This window comes from Anser anser, assembly GCF_964211835.1.
Source record: "Anser anser genome assembly, chromosome: 3".
NCBI classification, from domain to species: Eukaryota; Metazoa; Chordata; class Aves; order Anseriformes; family Anatidae; genus Anser; species Anser anser.
In genome coordinates, this window is record NC_139722.1 from 117,380,090 (window position 1) to 117,396,878 (window position 16,789).

The window sequence follows — 16,789 nt, forward strand, 5'->3', positions numbered from 1 at the left end:
ACAATATAACTATGCCATATCTGTGGGGATTGTTTTGAACAGTAGCAAGGGAATGGCCTTCTTAATATAATTTTGATGAGACCACTCATGGAATGTTGTAGGTAGGCTTGAGTATATCTTTATTGGTATGTTGCAAACAGATGGACACAATTTCAGAAAATATATGTTAATTACTTCTTTCTTAGGAAGAAAAGAACAGAGGAATGAAATCAGTAACACGGCTGAGAGAAAAACAGGTGGGAACATACCAATAAACACTATTGATGAAGGTTTTAAGATAAGCATGTAATTTAAATAACTGTAAATAAGGGTTAGTCATTAAACTAAAAAAATTACATTTTTTCACAGTATGTACAGACTCATGAAAAATAGGTTTTGAGATAGAGCCAAATAACACTGGGAAGTATATTACAAGGGAGAAATTCTGCCTCTGCAATCTTTTCAAGCTGTAATGTTTGCGGTGTTTTTGCTGATAATGGAATTCCTTTTCAAGCTACACCTTGCTTGCCATGTTCATGTGAATAGCGTTGATGCCCAAAGGTAGGAAGACAAAGGGAAAGAAAAAGAAACTTGTCCCCCTCAACAGCTTGGCTATCCTTCTGTTAGGACACTTTCCTAGCTTTTACATTGGACAGCCTGTGAAATTAAAATGTGTCCCAAGTGACGAACACAGGACTTTAATGCCAAAACATATATCTTTAGCTTGTTCATTGTGCAAATCAATCAACTAATTACATATCTGGGGGGGGGGGGGGGGTAAGAAAGGAGTAGAAAATAGATCACTTCTTAGGGTTTTCTTGGAGATAGGATATTTTAAAAAAATAGGAAACTACAACTTTCTATTTTAAGGCATTAAGTCGGTGCTGAAATAAACTATAATATTCTTCTCAAATTTTTTGAAGACAAAGGTGCAGCTTCCTTAATCTATCAGCTGTAAATGATTAATGTGTGATTAATGTGTAAGTAATTCTGATCCAATTCATTAAAATGTTATATTTTTTCAGGTTTTCATATGGAACTCTTTGATTTAGAGACTTTCTTGTGTGCTTTACTGTATTTTCACTGATCTCTCTTTTTCAGACTATAATAAATTAATATTCAGCCTTTGGCAATCTATACTTTTAAAATACTTTCTTCTTTCATACCTGTGACTAAACTTAGTCTTTGATCCTGTTCCTCTGTGACTTCCCTTTTCTCCTCTAAAGTGAAAAGTTAGACTAAAATTAGGAGTATTCCTGTCCATAGAAAACTTTCGCTTGTGAGAATCCTCCGGACAGGTTTAGTGGAAGAAAACATTCCTGCAAGCTCTAAGCATCTATGAACAATTAAGTGATTTATTATGTAGGGAGGATAGAATCAGAAACTTGTCATCCCAGAATAAAAAGGAAAGAGTAAAATCATCCAACCTCAAAGCAAAAGGGAGCATTGTGGGTCTGAGACTTGACAATTTCCTGATCTACATGAGTAGTAAGTAGAGGGTTTCAGTGGCCCAGTCAGTACACAATTACGTGGTAGACAAGACTCCTCTACTGTCCGTGGTAATATCTAAACACTAGATACATATCTACAAGAAGGAAAAGATGCAAACTTTCAGAAACTTTGGAAATCAAAAGCTCGTCATTAGCTTTGGATTATCTGTGGGCAAGACAAGTTCCTCTTCAAAGAACGAATTAGCAAGAAGCAGATGCTGTGTGAACCTTGTGCTGTGCATGGTTAACAATGCTGTAACAAGACACAATCCTTTTGTGACAGAGGTTACCAGGCTTCTAAGGGTGATGTCAATGGCACCTTCAATGTCAAAACGTTATTTTGCTGCTCCCTGTAAGAAGACATTTTGTCAAAATAACTGCAATCACTTCCCAATGTGATGTGTGTGAAGAAGGTGCTAGGAGGTACCAACGGCGAATTTGTACATGGTTATGACAGTCCTCTTACAACTTCATCTTGCCTTATGGTACTGTGGGAAAGATGGCTGCGTAAGTTTTCTTACCAGGGAATTAGATTTCAATAATTTGGGAAATGCAGGTCTTAAGATATGTCTGCACAGAGAAAATTGGTAATTAGAAGCATGTGTTCTCCTGTAAGTGTTCCAGTGAACTGTCTGGATCAGGATGAAAGCCTAGATTAACACAGTGTGACAATGTTGTACAGATGCAAACCGGGTGTGCCTTTAACCATTTCAACTAGGCTTGTAATGAGGTTAAAAACTTGTGTACTCATAGGATCTTTAGTATGATTCTTTTTTACTCTACCTATTAAGTAAAATACATACTAGCAGTAGTGTGATTTTTAACTAGGTGTCACCTAACAGCAGTTAGCCTTAAACCTAGAGCTCTGATGTTCCAGATCCTAGATGGAAAAGGATTTGGGATTCTGAATCTTAGTTTCAAGTTTCATGTCAGAATGCAACTTAAATAAATAAATAAATAAATAAAGGTTTGTAGGCCAATGTACATGAAATACATGTACCCTTTTTACCTGTTAATTTTTTCCATTCTTGCTTTGTTTAAAATTGTTAACCTAAAGGTTAGAGGAAATAGGGAGGTAGAAAATCATTTCACATATTGATTCAGCCAAACAAGTTTGTGGTTATAGCAGAATACTGAAGAACTTAACTGTTTTTTGTTTTCTTGTAAGTGGGTTTTATGAGTTTGATAAAATTCTCCATAAAGTCTATGGTTAAAAAACAGAGATGCTACCTGCTCTTGCAGCAGATGTGCATCCCAGTTTAATAATTTCCATCATGAAAATAACCAGCTTGTAATGTTAATATTTTTAAATATGTTAGATCCTTAAACCTAAAGTGGAGAAGGGCATCTTGGCCATGATATTCAATAGATCACTCAAGTATGATCAATAATCTATCAGCAGGAATCTGTTCTATTTAACATTTACCACTAAGGAGTTTTTTTATCCTTTCCAACTGTGGAATAATACAGAGAAGTAGTCCAGAAGGTTGAATTGTGGAGGAGGTCAACATAGCACCAGAAATAATCTATAATAAAGATACTTAGCAGAAAACGCACCTTAAGCAACCTTATTTTTGTTACAAAAATTTAAAATGTCATGTAAGCCTGCCTGTCCCTCCTGTCTAGTTCAGAGGCACAACGATGAGCACTCCTTCATTAAGTAGTGTAGCATCACGTCTCTGTATACAAAATCAATTTCTTTACAAATATTTATCACACCTGATTTAACAGAGTGGTATGAGATACATACTGCCCATAGGAGTAGAGAATGAGAAAATTCCCAAGCATAAGTATTTGTTCCATTCTAATTGAGAGTGACTAGGATAACATAAAGCTCTAACAAGTCTCTATCAGCTAGCTGAAGTGGTGTCTACAAGTTTTTAGTGTTTGGGTGATCCTTTCAGCATCTTTTGGAATAGTTGTTCAAGGCCAAACCCTATTTTTACTTGCTTCCTTTTGCACAGGAAGAAGTATAGGAAAAGGAAATCTCCTTATATATATATTGGTGGTTGGCATGCTCTAAAATATAGCTTTAGCTTTTCTAGACTGAGAAATCAACTTTGAAACAAACCAACAGTAGAGGAATTTATGATTTTTTTTTCAAAAGCCACACATTGTCCTATCTTATTCAGAGCAGGATTTTTCTAACAACCAAATTCTATGAGAGTCTGTTTTTCAAAGTTATGTAATAAAAATAATTGTCAAAACTATTATGATAGTCTAGACTACACACAAAAAGAGAACTCAAGGGAAATCATGGAGATTTTCCCATGGAAATAGAGAATGAAAAGACCAAAATGTTTCATCTATTGTAAATAAGTATTATCTATAACCTTTCAGAATAGTTTAGTTGCTTCTTGAAAGAAAATGGGTAGTGTAAATTGTTCTGGAAGAAAACGTGCTATTGTTAGCCCTGCTCTGTTGGGTTAGTGATAAGAGCTTGGGAAAGCTCTGTGATTTCCTAAGTAGACTAGAAGCAAAGCTTCCCTCCTCTGTAATAGATATGCTAGTCATATCAGATAGTAGTCTGTCAGAAAACACAAACTAAAACGTCTAGTTTAGCTGGAATAAATGGTGGTTTCTCGCTTGGAAAATCTGTTCCGTTCAGGATTTCAGAAAAACAAAGACATCTCTTGGGCTGAGACACAGTATGCCTGTACTGGGGGGTCAGGCAATAGCCTTACAAAAGGGGTAGGAGGAAGGCTTTCCTTAATCTTCCCAGCCTGACACTACATTTTCCTCTACCAGTTGATAGCATGTGGAAAATAGTTCATGTAAAAGGGAAAGTTTGTGGAATCAGGTGAGAGCTGAATTTCTGCATTACAACAGTAATATATGAGCAAAAGACCATTGCAGATGGGCCTCAAGGGCAATAGGATCTTGTTCATATGTGCTAGTATTTGGGTCACAAGCTTGATGAAAGTGGAGAACACAACCCATGGAGTTTGGGAATGGAAGCTGTAAAATGTTACAGTAGCAGGGTCATCCCTTGTGACTTCTGGTAATTAGGTAAAATTTGCTGATTAATGAGGCCATGGTTTCATGTACGCTTTAAGCTAGCACTGAAAACTAACCTGACAAAGTGATTTGTTTTAACCTGGATATGCATCACTGTGGCTGTAATATCACTTTTGCTGAGAGGGACAGGTATGTAGCTAGGAGTAGGTGGGAAGGGGAATAACAGAATTGTGTTTCAGCAGCACTGCATGTTGGTAATGATTTAAACAGTATATAAAAGTAGCTTGAGAATACAAAAAAAAAGGGGGGGGGGGTGGATAAGACAATGAAATGTGTCTTCTTGGAGTGAGAAAAAAGCTTCCCAACTCTCTCTTAACTTTCCCAGACCCTTATTTGCATCTTCTGCTGTACCTGCCTTTTTGGGTTAGGTGAGGATGCTTCCAGGCTGATAGCCATCTGATCAGGTAGTGATGCTTGCTCTCATCCTGAACTAATGGTATGTCTGAAATGTAATGCGAAATAAGTCCCCTTAAAAGTATACAACTAAAAAATTAACACAAAGTAATTTTAAACACAGAGAGAGGTTTTCAATTAAAGATAAAGTTCAGAAGTCAAAATCCAAACCCTTTGACTTCAGGGGAAGTTGTATGTTTTTTGTACAGTGTAGTCTGATACATTTTAGTTTGGGCAACACTTAACTAAAATTCTTTAAGTGAAAATGGTTAGCAACCTGGATTAATGGCATAAAGATTAAACTATATACGTAAACACTGCTTTTTCTATGGAAGTTATATAATCGATGCAAATAAGGCCACTCTTTGCATAGTCCGCAAGAGGTTACTTGGACAGCTGTGATATCAGTGTGGAAAAGCAGTAGGAAATAATACCAGTGGACAGAGTGTAAAACATATCTCAAGGGAAGTGTTTCCAGAAAAGGTAAGGTAAGGTTTCCAGAAAATCAGCTTTCCAGTAGCTGGACAGGGAAGGGTTGGTGGCAGTGGTAGATTCTGGGAGCAGTCCAGTGATCATCATAAATATGATGATTGTGTCAGAAACGATGCAAATGTAAGGTGATAAGGCAGGCCGGAGGTCAACTCCCAAAGTCCACTGAAGACAAGCACAGCAAGGGCACGGCTGAGCACAGGCCTGCCTACACAGCTTGGAAAAAGGATTGGAGGTTTCCACCAGAGATTAAATGCACAGTGGACTGTGTGTGGGGGTGAGGTCTCTGAGGCTGCTCAGGGTAATTAGAGTGCAAATAGATCTTAATCTTTCTAGGTACATTTTATTAGAGAAATCCCTTTTTGTATAGAGGAAAAAAAATACTTTCCTCTTGGATTAAGCTTTAGCCACTTTCATTTTCATCCCAGCAGAACTCCCTGTTACAAAAAGATCAAACAGTGCCAAATGCTGTTCTCATTAAGAACACCTGAACAGCATATTCTTTGTATAAAGTTTATCCCTGCTTTTAATTGAGGTTAATTGTAGCTTTGCAATAGCTACCCACAAGAGGGAAAAAAGTTTCCATGTCTGAGCTATAATTTGTATTTATAATTTTTATTATGATTGAAGGTATCACCAGTTTTAGTTCAAGGCACAATGTACACACACACACACACACACCAGCCAAAGACAAGTATTATCCCTCAAGTTTACTGAATAGGCCAAAAAATAACGTAGAAGTCTCACAACATTGATACAGAGGGAGAGTTGAGGAGTCTGTGGACTTTGCCTTGCTCTTGTTTGCAGAAGAAATATTTTTGACCTGAAACGGAAGTCAAACGTTAGCTACAAAATGCTGTCACAACATGAAACTGAATGCTTTCTAGGGCTGCCAAATTAGCATATGTCAGAAGATGATAAGGCTCCAAAGAAGCGGGTTTTATTCTGTTTCTTCCTTTTTTTTGTTTGTTTGAGATGCAGATGGGGGAAAACATCTGGAGATTGTAGCCAACATTTATCAATTGAGTTATTTAATTTTGTATTTGTTCTTTGTTTCCAAACAGATTTTCTGTAGTGAATGTTGCTAAAACACTTAGGTATGACATTTTTTCTCCTTCTTTGACAAGAGAAAAACCCTCTAGTTAAATGATACTTTGAAGACTAGTCCCTAATCCAGGGAAGTTAACTTCAGCAACTGTAAAGCTGTCTTTTCTTGCCTCAGAAGATAAAACTGAGGAGCTTGGAAAGCCTTGGGAACTTGCTGCTAACCAATCTGCAAACCCCATATGCCTCCTATTTCTGTCACAGTGTGGAAACAAGGAAAGTCTAAAGTCTTCTCAAAGATCCATACCTATCATCCCATACCTATCATCACGTTAACTAGGTTTGTTTTTAAGTATTTTCTTTGTAATGCATTTCATATTTCCTTTGTTAATATAAATACTTTTACTGAAGTTTTGGGAGTATGATGGTTATGTTCTACTAAAAGAAAGCTTTCCACCAAATGTTAATGTGTAGCATTTTTGTAGTCTGGAGTGGCCTTTTCAACCAGGGTTATAAGGAAATAGCCAGTAACAAGGTTATTTTACCGTTCAGCTGGGATAAATCAGTCTGCTGCAGCATCTTGTGTCTAAAACATATGACTCTAATTGTCATTATTCTTTTTGTCAGCCAGCAGTTTGTGGTTTCCATCTCAGCAATACTCATTGTCAAAGAGCAATTTCACTTGTTGATCCTCCTTCTGTCTCCTGCTGAGGTAGTCGTTTTGGCCTGTTTCTGATCCAGCATTTTCCTTCTTCTCTAGAAACTGCAGTATTTGAACTTTGAACAAAACTTTTTTCCTGCTTCCCTGTGTCCTTTAAAAATAAAGACAAAACCCCTTTGCTAGCTTCTGGAGGTTTACCTACAAGCCTACTTTTAGACTCCTACAGAGAATAATTTGTTTCTTTCATGTCTGGCTGCATGTTCACAACTCTCCTGTTGCATTGGATCTAGGAAGCAAGTAGTGTAAATTGGATTGATTCACCAGAAAACAAATTATCAAAAACAAAATTCTCCTTCGGGTCTACCTGTCGAACTGACTCATTGCATAATTAATGAGAGGTAGGAGGGACAAGCACTACCTGGGGCTCTGTTAGCCTGAAGTTGTACTAGATTAAAGGAAAAAAAAAGACATTCATACTATTAGCATTATAGTTTAGGAGTTCTTTGCTCAGTGCAAAAAAAGACTCTTGCTTGTATATTCCAGCCCATTACTCATCTGCGTCTTTCTTTTTCGTAATTATTTGATAAATTACTTGCTATTAAAATAATTAAACCATGAATCTTCACATTATTTATAATTTTTCTCATGTTAAGTTTTAATTTGCCCAACAGATATGGGGATAATTTACCCTATGATTGCATAGCATTTAATGTACTCCTGCAGCAAATAACTGCGCTAAGTGGTGTGCCCTGTGAAGTGACATGATGTCACAATATTTCTTTGAAAATATAAAATTAAGTATTATTAAGTCCTATAATTATGTAGCTATAGGTTATCTTTGCAGCTTAGAAAATGGAGTCTGATAGCGTGGTTCTTCTTGCTCTAGTATTCCAATAATTTTATCAAAATTGTATGGGAATGAGTTTTGTGTTCTACAGAATGGGAAAGATGCATTTCCCCTGCCCTGTATTTCAGTGTGAATCACTTCCTTTGTTCTTTTTTCTTTCCAAGAATTAAAGTTTTCCAACACATGTTTATAAAAGTGAAGCAAACAACGGCTATGTTTCAGGAGCTGTATTCTTTTTGAAATACAAACAATCTGTTTTACAGTGTTTTTCTTGTTTAGAAAGATCCACTGCAGAGCCTGATAACCCATGACTGTCATGAATGATTTATGTGGAAGTATGCTTGCAAGTATGCCTGCATATGAACTGATTCAGTTCCAAATATTTAGGTATTTTTGGCATTTAAAACTTTCTGATTCTCTTACACAGTGGAAGAAAAGTCTGTTTCTCTTGGCTCTGAAATGGTGTGGATTTCAAAGATGTTATTGTATGACTGGCTATAAGTTTATTTAGAATTTTTTGCTTTAGGCATATATTTGGAGCTCTTGATTTTTACCTGTTAAATTCTTATTTTTTTTAAAAGGTTCAATTATTGGCTGTTTCTTTTAGGCCTTTTCCTAGCTCTAAAATAAATGGCTACTTTTTTTTCCCCCAGTTGTCAGTTAAACCTGATCTGTATTGCTCCTACTCTATCCTGCTGAAGTTTTTCGTTTTCTAAGGCACAAGATATTTTGTCAACTGATGTAGGTTTTTCCCAGCATTTGTCATTATAGGAAATCTGTTAGTCACTTTTCAGTCAGTTAGCCAGTGAAGTTAAGTTCCTCCAGCTGAAGTATCTTTTGCACAGCTATCCCATAGTCTTTTCATGTTAGATTCTTTTTTTTTCAGTGTTGAATAAGTTTTTCATATTTAAGAGTATTATCAGTTGTTAAGAATATGCAACAAGCTTAAAATGTAGAATGTACTTGGTAACTATTTTTATTGCATGGTTATTTACTTGGCATCTACATAGTAGAATTCTTGTATTAAGTGTTTTTTGTTTTGTTTTGTTTTGTTTTGTTTTAGAACTAGCTGTTAATTCGTGTGTCTCTAGTCATTTAAACATTATAGTTTCTTAGTGTTCCTATACATCCCTGTTTATTCTAAAAACAGTGAATCCTCTTTTGAAGGTAATAGGTGATTCTTTGACATTACAATAAATATTGTGATGAATATAGTGAAATAAATGGTTTGTGCCATCTACTGGTCTGAATAGGATCTGCATTTCAGTTCAGACGATTGTTACTGAAGCATACAGCATGAAAAAGTAGGAAACTCACCATAAATAGCGTAATTGTCTTTTCTGTGTTAAGTGCTAACAAACGTTAAAGATGAGCTAACTGAAAGTGCAGACGCTAACCCTTTTCACACCCCTGACCTCTCAGCCTAGAACTTTATCCTAATTTTGATAGAGCCTGGAAGCTTTTGCAGGTAGGTCAGTCCTTTTTCAGCAGAATTTAACTGTCTAAATTGGTGGCGTAGAGTCCTGTGAATATGAATACGTTCTGTCTAAACATGTTAGATGGACTTGTACTTTCTATAACAATTCATAATTACACTATATCCCTTTGTCACCTTTACTTATAAAACAGTATTAAAAAATAAAATAAAAAAATGCTTCCTTATGAATTTTCCCTGTATTTCAATGTTAAGCCTGGAGTAATAAAGCTGCCAGTATGGGGTCAACTTCAGTATAGCAGTTATGTAAGACCTTTTAGCTGAACCGTCTTTGTATCCCATGGCCTAATAATAGGCTATTGTGTTTTCTGTGATTTCTATAAAGCTCAGATTCCATGTTCAATTCTTAATCAATTCAGTATTAATGTTATCACTCATATATTTGATACATTTTGTATACATTCAGATTATCCTGCAGTGAGCTTTGTCTCTTACTGTTGCTTTTTACTTAGTTATCTCAAGGGCATAAACGGTGGATCCACAAATGTTACAGTGTCCCTCTAGTTATGGATGTTCTTTACGAAAGGAGTAAAACCAAGAAAATACTAATGAAAAACACTTGATGCATTCTGAGGACATTGTATACTTCAGTATTGTGTTCAGGGGTCCAAATACTTCACTTGGTTACATAATCAAGAACTCATTTTCAGCTGAAATGTAGCCTGTGGGATGGACAACTGGCCTAGAAATGAGGAGGCTTTGGGTCTGCTTCTAATAAATCATCCCCCCTCATGTTGCTTCAGTTTTATCTGTCTGTAAGATAGCTATTGGCCTCCTATGAAATCCTGAGATTTGTTGATGAAAAGTACTGTATAAAGAGCTAATATATTTTAAATTGGTTTTGATGCATATTGTAGTTGGTTATCTAAGTCTATAAAATGTGAATTTTAGGGAGGTTCAGTATATTCAAATCCTTTAAGTTTTGGTTAATTTGGAATTACCTAAAAGTGTACGTATATATGTATTAATGGAGATGTTTGTGCAAGTTTCCTGTTACAACCACAGGTACAAAAATTGAATTACAATTTAATGAACTAATTTACTGTATTAAACTTTAAATATTTAAGGAAAAGAAGTATTAATTTCAGAAAGACAGGATTTTATATAAGTGCAAAAAATGCACTAAATGTGATGATAGGAAGATATTATTAAAACTTGCAGCTTTTCAAATTATCTTTCTTGTATTTGCAGGTAGATGCCCAAAATAATTTCCTGTTCTTCTTCATGACTGATTGCTATACCTGGGAAAATAAATCGTAGTAAGTGCACAGTTAACATGAATTTCCATGTGAAAAAAAAAAAAAAAGTTAATTATTGCACTGTTCATAAGAGCTATAGCTCAGCAATAGCTCATACAGATGGAATACCTAATAGTCTATCAGTCTTGTTTGAAGTCAATTGAGTTCCAACATTCTGTTCCTGCATGGAAGTTTTTAAATTTTCTTTATATATTCTTCCTTCAAAGTCTGCTGGAATTCACTGGGCAGTGGTGGGGTCACTATTACAGTTGGAGGAAAATAGATCAAGTTGTGTCATACAGCCTGAGAGAGGGAAGGGAAGCTCTGCAGCTGCTTTCCCCTCATGGTTGTATTCCAGTTGCAAGCACTCATACTTTCACATGCACATTCACTGGAGGGTCCTTAACACAGGAAAGAGAATGGGATTGAATAAGGTAGAACAGGCTGTACTGATGAGGTGCAGGGCATAACCAGACAAGCATACCAACCAGCAGACTATGTACATGCAACCAGCACTCTTTAATCCCCTTGCCCCTCAATTTTCCCATGCTTCTTCCTCTCCAAATCACCTAGCCCCCTCCCTTTAACTTCCTATAGTTCCTCCCACAAACATCCCATAATAAATCCCGTGTTCCCCTGCATCCCATAATGCCTCCCACACCCCTAGGCAGTAACCCTCCTGAGTCTGAAAGGTGATTTGGAGAGCTGCTCCCATCCAGATGACCTGCTGTGATGGGTTTCACACCTAGACCATTAGTGCTGATGTCTCTGCTGGGACAATCCTGGGAGGGGCCTGAACCGGGTGGTTTTCAGCTGTAATTCGTGTTCACTGCCTGCCCTTGTGCACCTGAGCCTCCCTGGGTATGCGGAGATGGGCCTTTGAAGGGCTGATGGCTGTGTGATGGGCCTGGGAGTAGCCCAACAGGATATTGGTTGGATCGGTCCTGTTTTTCTGTGCTTTTTTGGGTGTGCTTCTACCACCTAAAATCTCCTTTTAGGAGATTGCCGTGATAACTGAATATAGCTGATTTATTTCTTATAGTGATTATCTGGTCTTTCTCTAGGTAGTACAAATAGATATCGGTTAGATGGGCTCTCACATCTCATTTTTTCATCATCTAAACTGGAAAAAGTTCCTAATTCCTACCTTCCTCCTTACTGTCGCTTTTAATGACTTTAATAATATTACTTTATTTATGTATTTATTTTATGCATAAAATATTATTAATTTGGTTTAGATTCACCACGATGGGAAGAACTAAGACACATTTGGGGCAGGAATCTAATTCTATACAACTTTGTACTGGTGGAATAAAAAAAGTCTGTGCAACGTTTGAAACTGCTTCTTAGTTTTGAAGCTAACTCTTATATTTATTCTACTAAGTGTGCTTTGTCTGTCACCTGAAATTCAGGAGAAAACTACAAACTTCAAAATTTTGGATCATCTATACAAATATTTTCTTATAGACACTACTGCATCACAGGTATTGAAAAATAGTGTGTTTTTAACAATAGATTTATACAAGTGTTGCTGGTTTGAGTTCCAAACGGTATGCAATGCGATCCAGTTCTGTAGACTTACAAATACCTTCACACTATTCTTGTACGTGTTCACTGGAAGAAAAGACCCTTAACGGGGACCCCTATTTACCACCCACCTAGTTTACAGTTAATTAATTTCAAATATGGAATGCTTTCTCACTAATCAATGATTCTTCTTAAATTACAAGTATGTTTTCTCTGCATTTGTCTGGTTGTCATTGTTGTAATTGGTGAGATGCCTACACAGCTTACATGTGCTGTGTGTACATATTTGTAAGGTTCTCTAATGTAGTGTAGACCAGGTTTCCTTTTCACTGAAACGCCTTTGTTCCTCACTTAATGGTTTTGTCAATGCAAAGCACAGCCCTCTTGCATGTGCCCCCAGCCTAGGTGTATTGGTGGCTTTTCTAGTATTAGATAAAGAGTTGTTAGATCATCCTTTAGGAATTCCGGGAATGAAGACAGTTTATCTTTTGCTGGGTATGTTACTCTGATCCATCTGCCTGGGTGGGCATATCTTTGAAGCTTTGACTAATTTTTTACTTTGAGTTCTGTAATTTCTACACCCTTTCCCACATCCCACCCACACAAAGAAAAAATATACATATATAATTTTGGGAGAACAAAGTGTTTCTCACAAGGAATGAAATGGAGCCACAGTGTAGCCTGCTGACAATGCCACTGCTAGCTTCTTTTCAGTAGTGCCTGGGGTCCTTCCAGTCCAGGGGCACTGCTGAGTTGCACTGTCTGAACACTAAATAGTCGCACAGGTAGGCTGTTTCTAATAAGTCCATCTATTTTTATGGTTTTTGTTTGTTTTGTTTGTTAATATTTACTTTTAATTGTTTGCAGCCCTTGTTTTTTGATGGTATCTTCTGTTTGCTTCTTCTTTGCTGTTCACTGGCAGTTTTTTGTTTTTTTTTTAAGCAAAATGTTAAGAGTGGTACCTGTTTCTAGACAGGCTGCCATTGTGGCAGGTTCCCATTAACTCCAAGAGCAGGTTCCCAAGGACTATCACTGCTGTAAATACATCTGCAGAAAAATTCATGACATATAGCAGCCTTTCTCCTTGCTGAGACAAGAAAAGAAGCAACAACCAATTCCTGACCTAGATTTGTCAGCATGCAGCTTAGTTTATTTCATATTGGGGGGACAGCATGAAGGAGACTAGCATGATGAAGACCAGCAGAAAGCTATGAAGAGCTGAGTACAATGAATCTTAATACCTTCTATCATTCAGTCATGAGGTTAAGACAAGTTAAATAACCTTTGGAAGAAGATAGGAGAGTATTGGTGATAATCTAACAATCATAGAAATTAGTATCAGTGAGGAAAAACATGCTAAAGGCACGGAATCAGCTGTGACTACTAGAGGCAAGCCTTCCTGTCCCACCAAAGAGAAATTTCATTTAGTATTTTTTGTCTTCTTCCATGTTGACTGTACAGCCCCACTTTGAGTATCAGTACAGAAAGGTGATCCCAAGCTCCTCCTTGAGCCTTGAATGGCTTCTGCTGCTGCTCATACAGCTAAGTCTTTCATGTACCTGATGTGGCATCCCCCTTCCCTTCCCAGGACAGCAGGGAGTGGGCAGCTGGCTTCTAAAGCCCAGCAAAGTTTGAGTCAGGCTTCGCTCTGCTCCTGTGATTCATAGTCTTGAGCTGGAAGCTAAAAGAAGCCTAGCGCCGGGTAAGGCACTTTGAGAAAGGCTCATTACGTTACAAGGTGAGAGAAAGCAGTAGAGGATGACAGAAATGTCCAGAGCAGCCATCTGTTTCTCTTGCACTGGACTTGAGAGCCAAGCATGGGGCAGGGTATGCATGGTGTAGGCAGCCATGTGGTTCCCGTGGCTCTGCCCCCCTTCGGCTCCTCCTCTGCGGTGGGGCTGGTAGCACGGGTGCAGCTGGCTCCTGGCCCTGGGGGCTGACAGGGTAGGTGGTGGGAGCCGGGTTTTCCACGTAAGAGCAAGTTTGGTGGTAGGACGGACAGAAGAGAGAAGTATGTGCATCCTTCATTACAAATTTGTCACCGAACATTTGTGCATGGTGGGTACTTAAATCCACACAGCTTCTTCTTCTCTTTGTATTTATTTATTTATTTATTTTTATTTTTTTAAGATATTTTTACTTCTTGCAGTAGAGGGCTCTGCATTTAGGGCCATAATTCACAAGATCAGCACAGGTCCACATGTGCTGATTAGGTAAGAGATTTGACTGAAAAGAGACGTGTTCAGTGTGCTCTGTGGTCATGACAAAACAACTGGCAGAGAGCCTGATTCTCCTTGCTTTATGATAACTGCAAGGCAAACTTCACTGGAAACAAAATCAGTCTCGTGTATTTGTAGCAGGGACAGCGTAGCATATCGTCTCGCTTCCGGATTGCATCTGCTGTTTAAATTCTTTCCCTTACTTTTTGTCTCATCGACTCTCCTCCTCCTTGTCCCCCCAGCTTTAACCTTGCCCAGGGAGCGCAGAGGGCTGCTGGAATGCACATAAACACTGCACAAAGGCAGGGCCGTGCTGCCGAAAGGTCAGGCCAGCCTGGCGGCACACAATGAGGTGCAGTGGAAATTTACAGCCCGTAGCTGGGTTGAGGATCACTCCTCCTGCAAGAAATGCCCCACTCATTCAGAAATGTGATACTTGCTGGAGAGATTCAGTGTAGAAAAGCCTGTGAGTCCTAGCTGTTTCTCTGGAAAGCGCTGTTGCAAAGGCCCGTTTCCATATTGAGAGGAGGAGAGTTTGGGGTCATCTGTGACACACTTATGATAAGGGAAATTTGTTTTAATCACTCTAATCTAAACCTGCTACTTACAGTGTCAGATTCTGCAATGCTGTTTTACCAGGACTTGTTCCATGTAGATTACCATGGTCTTAAGCATGATAGCTCTGCAGAAAAACGATAGCAAGTGTGACTCAGAGAAAAGCGATCTGCAGAAATCGGAATGCGCTTCACTCGGAATTGAGTTCAGGAGCTGTTGTCTGTTACTGTGTTGTATCAGAGCACGCACACACAGTTATGCAATAATATCTGCTTGTAGCTATTCGGGTTTCAGAGGGATGTGGAGCAGTAACCACTGGTAAATGCTAAAGTGATTTTTTCATTCATCCACAAGAAAGAGCTGTCTATCAAATAACTTAATTTGCTAAGCATAATATGGAATTTATTTATCTTTCCCCTTACACTAGCTGCTTTTAGTAGGGACTCTCTCTATGCTTTTGCATTTATTTTTACATGACATTCTCGTTACTATCAAAAGATCTGGGTGAAGGGTCATGACAACAGTCCAGCTATTTATCACAGTTTTTCTGTAAACAGACCAGTGAATTGTTTGGCCAGCATGAGGTAATAATTCCCCACTGCATTTTGAATGAATGTGCTACAGATACAAACAGGTTTCATTAACTAGTGTGAACCTCCAAAATGGAAAGGAAGTATAGGAAGAAGAACCTCGTGATGTTCATGTTACAATTATAGCTGGAGCTGGGGGGGTCATGCAGCATGTGTTGGGTCTGGCTTTTTGGAAAGGATAGATTTCTCCTTCTCATAAACTGAACGTTGTTGCTTATGTTTCAATAGTGCTTGAAGACTGAGCTCTCATTCTGGCAGGTGCTGCCTAGAGTGAAGTGCCCGTGGTAGACATACTATGAAAGTAAGTGCCATTATTTTCCTTGCAACAAAAAGCCTGTAGTTTGAATTTACAAGGCATGGTGTCCTTATTGTTCCCATTTTGAGGAGATGAGGAATGAAGGGTCAGACATATCAAATGACTTAATCAGCATCATGAGGGATTCTGGTAGAATCAGGCTCTGGCCTTTTTTCTTTTAAGCTGCAAGACCCTCTGGTTCCCTGCCAGTCTTCTCTTATTTGGGGTTAGTCACCCACAGCCATGTCCCATGGCTCAGGGACAAAACTGTTGCATGATGTACGCAGAGCCCACGCATCTCCCACTGCGTATGTATGTACCTAACTCACCTCTAGTTCAAGTTCACACAAAATTAACCTGGGAGATAATTTCCAATGATGAACGACCTGATAGCATAGGGTGAGCATTACCTTTTTATTTAGGTTACTCGGTAGTAAAGAAGGTTTACATTTTTCTATCCTTACTTTTTCTGTAATCTAGCTCCCTTAGAAACACTTGCAAAGTGTTCATGAAATGCAGCCTTTATCACAGTCAATACCAAAGCCATTCCAGTATGTTAAATTCCTTACTGCTAAATATGACTTCCTCTTTGCTAACCTTGTAATGATCGATACAATTCTTTATTAAATATAAAAGATTAACCTACCCCCCTAATCAGTTCTGCATGCTATGGATCTGTCAGTTTATAAAGGCAGTGGAAAGATGAAGTGATCAGGATCTTAGAGATCTTTGGAATCCTGTGAGACCTAAACCAGGAGCAATCTGTTCTGTCATGTAGCTGAAGGTGGTTTGGCTCTTCTCCTTAGATATACACAACGTTACAGACATACTTTATGGTGTGTTTGAATACGTGCATCTGTGTGTAGAAAGTCTTTTATCAGAAAAGATAAGAGGTGGAACAATTCAGAGTTTCAGTGAGGCCACATCAGTTCAGGGTAATTTAAAATAA

At 38.1% G+C, this 16,789-nt stretch overlaps 1 protein-coding gene across 8 annotated transcripts in view; it reads left to right on the forward strand.

The window, feature by feature from the left end:
- The window catches only part of LOC310896864 (uncharacterized protein), an 84,408-nt gene that overhangs the window by 15,426 nt on the left and 52,193 nt on the right, over positions 1–16,789 (forward strand). The window contains exons 4-5 of one of the 8 annotated variants that reach the window (XM_083829749.1): positions 186–236; positions 10,608–10,675. The exons of 2 other annotated variants lie outside the window; for them this stretch is intronic. The gene's annotated coding sequence lies outside the window, so the exon portion shown is untranslated. Of the gene's footprint in view, positions 1–185; positions 237–9,371; positions 9,390–10,607; positions 10,676–13,012; positions 13,920–14,114; positions 14,240–16,789 lie in introns of those variants that run through there. 5 more of the 8 variants (XM_083829758.1, XM_083829754.1, XM_083829760.1 and 2 more) reach the window with 5 other exon arrangements.